The sequence below is a fragment of the Antennarius striatus genome, chromosome 4, assembly GCF_040054535.1.
Source record: "Antennarius striatus isolate MH-2024 chromosome 4, ASM4005453v1, whole genome shotgun sequence".
NCBI classification, from domain to species: Eukaryota; Metazoa; Chordata; class Actinopteri; order Lophiiformes; family Antennariidae; genus Antennarius; species Antennarius striatus.
The window spans coordinates 14,132,854-14,140,000 of record NC_090779.1 but is presented as its reverse complement, the minus strand read 5'-3'; positions in this window follow the sequence as shown (position 1 = coordinate 14,140,000).

Below are 7,147 nucleotides of genomic sequence, written 5' to 3'. Positions count from 1 at the left end.
CTTGATCATCATCCACGTCAGCGGAACATGAGGGTGAAGTATAGATGCTGGATATATTACCGCTTTACTGCCACTCACAGTACGGACTCCTTTTTTTTTGTTGTCTTAACTCTCGCTTGAAGAGGTAGCTTTTAGAAATCTCGCCTTCCTTGTTTCCATAGTGACACTTTCCCTCCTTTGTGTGAGAAAGTATATGTGTATTTCAGAGACACACAGAGAGCAGGAAGACAGGCGTAAGGGAGGGATGGGGGAGGGGGGGTGACAGCGAGATAACTTGGTTCACTTACATTTATTCACTACAAAAAAAGGAGAGGAAGAAAAAAGCCAGTTTTCTGCATTTTCTGTTCACTTCTCTCAGTCGTTCAACTTTATGACAAATGGTTCTGTTCAGCTCCCCAAACACGAAACTGTTGACTGTGACATCATCACTCGTGCTTTCTAATTACATCCTATATCTGTGTCTTTAAATGATGTCACGCTGTACGAACAGGAAGAAAATCTAAAAACATAAAAACATGACCCATCTCTCATCTCCCTGGTGAAATGCTCTTTCAGTGGCGTCTGAAGCTGCCTCGCACGCTGCCTCGCACACCTTTTTTGAAAGTTTGCTAGTGAGACATGGATTTTTCACCACTTGCAGGGGAACGTCTTTGACGCAACCGTCTACTTAATTAGGGAAAAATATGAAGTGAATCACAACATCCTCATGCAGCCCTCAAGTGTTTCATCTTTTTCTTTTTCTCTCCCCGGCGATGCCATTCAGTCACAATATCTGCAAGTTTACTGTGTTCCTAAGTGGAGCTCAGAAGGCCATAATGAAAAACATTCAGTGTGACCTTCAAGGTTACAACTATTAGCTAGATAAAATAGTAGCTAATCTAAATCTGGGGCCCACTGTGTGTAATGAATTATTAATTATGGATATTAAATGGCTGAATTTATCACTTTCACAATAACCTGGGTGGATTACAGAGATTGATGGAAGGAAAACACTGTGTGTGTGTGTGTGTGCGTGCATGCGTGCGTGCGTGCGCGCGTGCCTGTGTACGTGCGTGCGTGCGTGTGAGTGTGTGTAAGTGAAAGTGTATATCTAAGAGTTTAAATCTCCTCTCATGGCCCAGCACAAACCGCCACAGAAAAAAAAAAGGCCTTAGCCGATAAGCAAATCCCTTCTCCCTTTTGCTCTCCAGCATCTCAGCCAACTGTGTTCCACATCAGTGAATCTGTATCAGAGACAAGGACACCGGAGGCTCGACTGAGACGCAGGGTTGACTACACATAAGGGGATTGTCTAAACTGAGACGTCTGCCATCCAGAGCTGTCACAATTCTTCTATACAAACAAGGATACACCTGACAGACCTAATGAAATGACAGACGAGGAGCGACTGAGAAAGGCTGAACTTTTGGTTTCAATTATTCTCCATTGTAGTAATGCCAAACGAGGTCACATGTAAACTTTTCCGAACAGTTGGCTTTTCAGGCACTATAGCAGCTCTGCACAGCTTCTGAATGCCAAACAATAGCTAACATGGCAGAAAAAACGTGATTTTTAGTGCGATGGCAGGGTAGTATTAAATAAATTGGAGCTGTTTCCCCATGAGCGGTTGGAGGTAGGTGGTGTTTCTTGACATTTTTCCGGTGTTTATAAGAGAGACAGAGAGAAGAGCAGAAAGAGCAGTAAGGGGTAAATGCAGAAAGTGGTGAAACAAGGCTGTTGGTGACAGACTGGCTGACGGATGCTTGAGTGGCTCTGAACAGCTCTCAGCAGCAAGTTGGAGTCGTCGTAAGCCCAGTGTTGCTCAGCTGCCCCATCGGTCTGGAGTTATCTCCATAAAAAGACGGTCAGACCGAGGCAGAGGTGTAGCCCTCCATCCCTCACCATTTTAAATTACTGTAACCTACCTGCCAGACACTTCCCACTGCAGACAGAACTGAGGCCACGTTACCTCGTAAGGATTTGTTATCGCAGAGATATTGAAGTTGCTCGTCCATGTGATTTCAAATCTGTGTGCGAGTATGAGAATGTGTGACTCCAAACAAGTAGCGCGTGGCCATAGATGACTGTGTAGCCTTATCTTCACTTTTCTATTTGGTCTTGAATCAATCCCCGTAGTGTAACAATACCTATTTCTCTCTGTATAATTGGACTGGATGACAGGCACATCTGAAGTCAGCCGATGAAAGCCTCTCCTGACAATGGTGTCTGGCCTGTGACATGACTTGAATGAGAAAGAGATAACTCTGCCACACTTTTGGACACACACACACACACACACACACACACACACACACACACACACACACACATGCTGTAGGATCTTAAGACCTAAATAACCAACAACTACACACATTATTGCCTAATTTGTCACATAAATCAGAACAGCAAGACCAAGAAGAGGTAGAGGAGATTAAATGATATTTTAATAATAATCGAAAATGAGACCAAAAAATAAATCGCCTCCGCCTAAGTTCTAGATTGAATTATTGCTGCACACAATAAATATTTGCCATTAAATTCTGCTTGCTCTGCATAACGCAAGTGTGACAGACTGTAAGTTTGAATTGCTGCCAGTGAAACAAAGTATTATATAGTTTTCCCTGCACTCTGGCTCGCCTATTTATATCTTTGTGTGAGGGTGTGAATGCAATATTCTACATCCTGATGCATACAAACCAACGCACAAATCACACATGCACACATTCACCAACATGCTACTACATTGAGACCATAAGACAGCAAGTACGCCTCAATAAAACACTCAAGGGATATTTGTGAGGGCAGATTCCCAACTTCTCACCCCCAAAAGCACAAAATGCCTCTCTCTTAGTGTATTTGCTGTTCGCTTTGTTGCCAAGGAAACCACCATTACCCAAACATCCCTACACTGATGGACACTTAAATTAAAAGTGTCTTCCTCTCCCTGGCTGTGTTAAGCCACTCACTTCCATTTCTCTGCCCCTGTCATCACTTACATCATGTGGTTGAGATGTTAAGTAAACCTGTCAGAGAAACCGCACTACCCTCACAGGTGCTGTTTGTTGTTCTAAGCACAAAAAGGAAAAAAAATCTGAGTGTATTCAAGGTTTTGGGGGAGGTTTTTACAGATAAATTAAGGCTACTGGTGGAACACTCCATGATGCCTTAATCAATAACGTTAGAGTCCAGAGTGAAATGTTTCTCAGGAAGGAACATCGATTTATCTCCTCCAAGTTGTCTTTATTCATAATCTTTAATGACACCCTCTGTGTCACATCATATAAAGGTCTGTGTACATGGATGTATGGGATAGGTAGAGAGGCATATAATAGTAGTCATAAATCAATATGACACAATGCCCAAAGTGAAAAGTTTTCTTTTTTGCTCTTTAAATCCCCTTCATAAACTGAGTATGAGCATTTAGAGAGTGTATTTCTATCCAGAGTGTAATAGAACATTAATTTGAAACAATGATTTATTTAAGAGAGAGAATTCTGCCGCCTGAGAGCAGAAACATTGCAGATAAGGAGGATATTTGTGAATAACTAAGAACAAACAATTTATCATGTGAGACGGACTTAAAATATTTTTTTTAATATTAATTATGAATTTTATCATTTACAAATATTGTATTTATATCAAAAACTGCTTCTGTGCACAATTTAATCCCACTCAATGCACCAGCAGGAAATAATGAAGTTTATAAAATTGCATTTATTTGCGGCTGCTGGAGGGTATTGATTACACTCCTTTAAATATGTTGTTAGGTTGTTCATTTTATGATCGGCATTAGAATGATTTCATACCAGGTTGGATTACTTCTTGTCTTTCTTCCATATTTTGTCACTTTGTATTTTGTCATTTTTCAGAAATGATTTAGCTATTTATTTAATGAAACAGCCAGATTAATTGGCTGCCCAGCAAACTTTAATGGGACATACAATGATGCACTTCAAGTACTTTTTAGTCAGTTATTTATGAGATATACAAGGCTGTAAATTTTATATTTTCTCCTGTATGTATGAGTGTATGATGTAACATGTTTTGTGATGTTACTTTGTTTGTAATGTGTGTTTTGCATTATCTGTTTCTATTACATTATGTCCTCTTAATCCATTGAGCAGCATATTCTGACTTTGCAGTAAATTTGCAGAGAAATTTGCAGAAAAATTTGAAGTCCCAATGCTTATCGTGGTTATCCTTCTGGTTATTGGTCATGGTTCAGGGATTCCAGTTTTAGCGTGGGCCAACCCTCAAAACAAAAGCTGTAATTAACCTATTCAATTTACCCACATTACACCAAACCAAAGTAGACAAAGTTAGCAGCTCCATCAATATGGTGCATAAGGTGGACACAAACAGAACTTCAAATGAAAGCTAATGTTGCTCTGTAGCGATAGGATGTGTAACAGGTAAATGTTTGCTAATACGTTTGCCGTATTAATGTTCTGTAGAAATAACGTGTCGCTGATGTGTTTTCAGCTCGTTCTGCTGCTGTTAATACTTCTTTTAAGATTTGTGGCACAACTTAAGACAGCACTTAGTCATTAATTCTTTTGTCTGCTCTGTTTTTGCTGCCACATACTAATTCTCCTTTTCCATCAATTGACCTTCTGTGCTCACATGTTCCCCTTTCTCTCATCAGCAGTGCAGCGCCAGCCCATTTCCCATCATTCCCTGACAGGACATCTATTGTGCTTTCCAGCCTTTTGTTCTGCCTGCCTTACTGTTGGATCTCTGAAGTTCTACTTACCTGTAATACATTTTTGAGTACTTTAGTTTGTGAAGAAGAAGTTGGGACAATCTGTAAAACTCCAAGAAAATAGAATGTTATTATATTCTAATCCTTTCTGATATCTAATACAAATACAACATATTTAATTACACCTCATCCTCATCCATTGATTATTGTAAATTTATGCATTTTCTGAATTTGTACTAGCACCGTATTTCAATAAATTGAGGGTAAAGCCAACAAAAGGTTTAGAAAGTTGATGAACGCTGACACAAAGGGAAAGATGTTCACTGGTAATAGGTGATTGGATCATCACTGCGTGAGACAAGGGCACCCCCAATCATCACTGCGTGAGACAAGGGCACCCCCAAAAGACTCAGTCCTTCACAGGTGATGAGGAAATCTCTGTACAGGACTAAACAGAATGCCATTGAACCCATGATTCAGCACAGAAATAAAAGCCAACATGATTCTGTGAGGCATATTTGATGACTACATGAGCAGAGGATCACTCTGTGAAGCCATTGTCATTGAACATAGTTTTTATTGCTGCATCTAAAGATGAATCCACAACCGAGTTAGTTTGAGGTAGTCATGGACATTGTCTCTTCTTGGCTAAAATGGAAAAAGAACCATCCATTTTAAAGTACAGATGGTGTGAGGAACTGTCTCAACGTACCATTAAGGCTAAAAGATGCAGGTACATATGCAAATGCTGCCATCCAGACGTTCCTGGTTATTAAACATCTTCCACCTTTCAACAGCCTGACTGGTTTGGGTTCCGGGAAGGTCTTTCTGCAGTCCAGACATGTCTCCCTCATTAGCTATGGTCGGCCCATGACAGCCGTATATGATAGAGATAGTTTTGACCGTTGACTTGTATATCAAGCAAGAATAAGACAGAATTCCACTTTCAAAACTTCAGTAATTAATGTTCCAAAGTTTCAGTGTGTACTGAGTGGTTAAAAGAAAAGGTGACAGAACACACCATAAACAATAGCGTCCCCCATCTTTTTATCTTTTCAATGCCAATGTTACAATGAGCATACGTTAAATTTACAGATGAATTATAAACTTGAGTCACAAACTCCTGCGTTTGCTGTTTTGATGTCATGTCAGTTTTTTTTGGAAATGGGGTTGTGCTGACCTTCCTCTTTTTTTTCCCAAAAGGTGATTCAAGAGCTTTTAGCTATTGTGTCACCTTTGAGTCATACCTTTGAGTTCCTCACCAAGATATCTGCTGTGGCTTTGAAATTTGACTTCACCATTTACAAGAACCAGTCGGTTGGGAGGGGGGGGTTTATTAAAAGTGGAGAACTCAAAAAGCACTGATGGACCAACAGACACATCAATCGTTTTTGGAATTTCAAAATACAAAACTCCCATGACTCACTTAACACTTCTGTGACACATTAAATAAATAAAAAAGTAATGCAATATTTTTGGAACCACTTTAAAGTTTTTCATGACATTGTGTCTTACTGGGAGGACTGTGCCATGTAATGTATGTAAGGTACAATTTGCAGGTGTTTTGTTTTTGTTTTTTTCAGCAGCGTGTGCAGTGGGAATGATTTAATGATTTCTCTCACAGCTTAGTGTATCCATCATGATATGCCCCCCCTGACACATTGGTCAGCAGCAGCAGGTGGCATGATGTGGCTGAAGTGTAAGTGGCTTTCAGAATGCAGGATAGCCTGTCAGACTGAGGCCCTTAGGGGGAACAGCTTCACACTATGTCTGCTCACTGAATGGCCTTTACACACTCACCCTCCGTGTGTGTGTGTGTGTGTGTGTGTGTGTGTGTGTGTGTGTGTGTGTGTGTGTGTGTGTGTGTGTGTGTGTGTGTGTGTGTGTGTGCGTGCGTGCGCGCGCTCTCATACTAAATGGGTCTAGCTTTGACACGGTAGCTCATCTCTCTTGGTTTGTGTGTGCGTGTTAAAGCGGGGGGGGGGAGATGGTGTTAGACGGGGTTGGGGGGTAGGGGGTGTAAATCTCCGTCCAGCAGCACGTTGGGATGGGTGTTTGGGGACTGGCTGGAGAGCTGGCTCACAGGAGCTCAGATTGATGAAGTGATGGTGATGGATGGAGGTAATAAAGGCCTGGATGTTCTGTCTGTTGCCAGTGATGAAGTTGGTATGAATCACCCATCTGGGGCTGCTGAACCTGAAGCTGCTCAATCCCCGGGCCTTCTGCCCCCGCCACCCCACCGCCACCTTCCCTTTGTCTCTCCGCCTGTTGACTTACCATCATTATGTGGAGATTGCTGTCTGAGAAGAACAAAGTATAAACATCCCACAAGGACGCCATGTTGTATCAATCTATGCTGATGCATACATTGAGAGATAACACGGAGCTGGTTTATTTTCCTCCACTCTTAGCTGCGTTGGGTTTTAAAGTGCCGCACTGTGTTCATTAATTTTGTGTCCAAACATC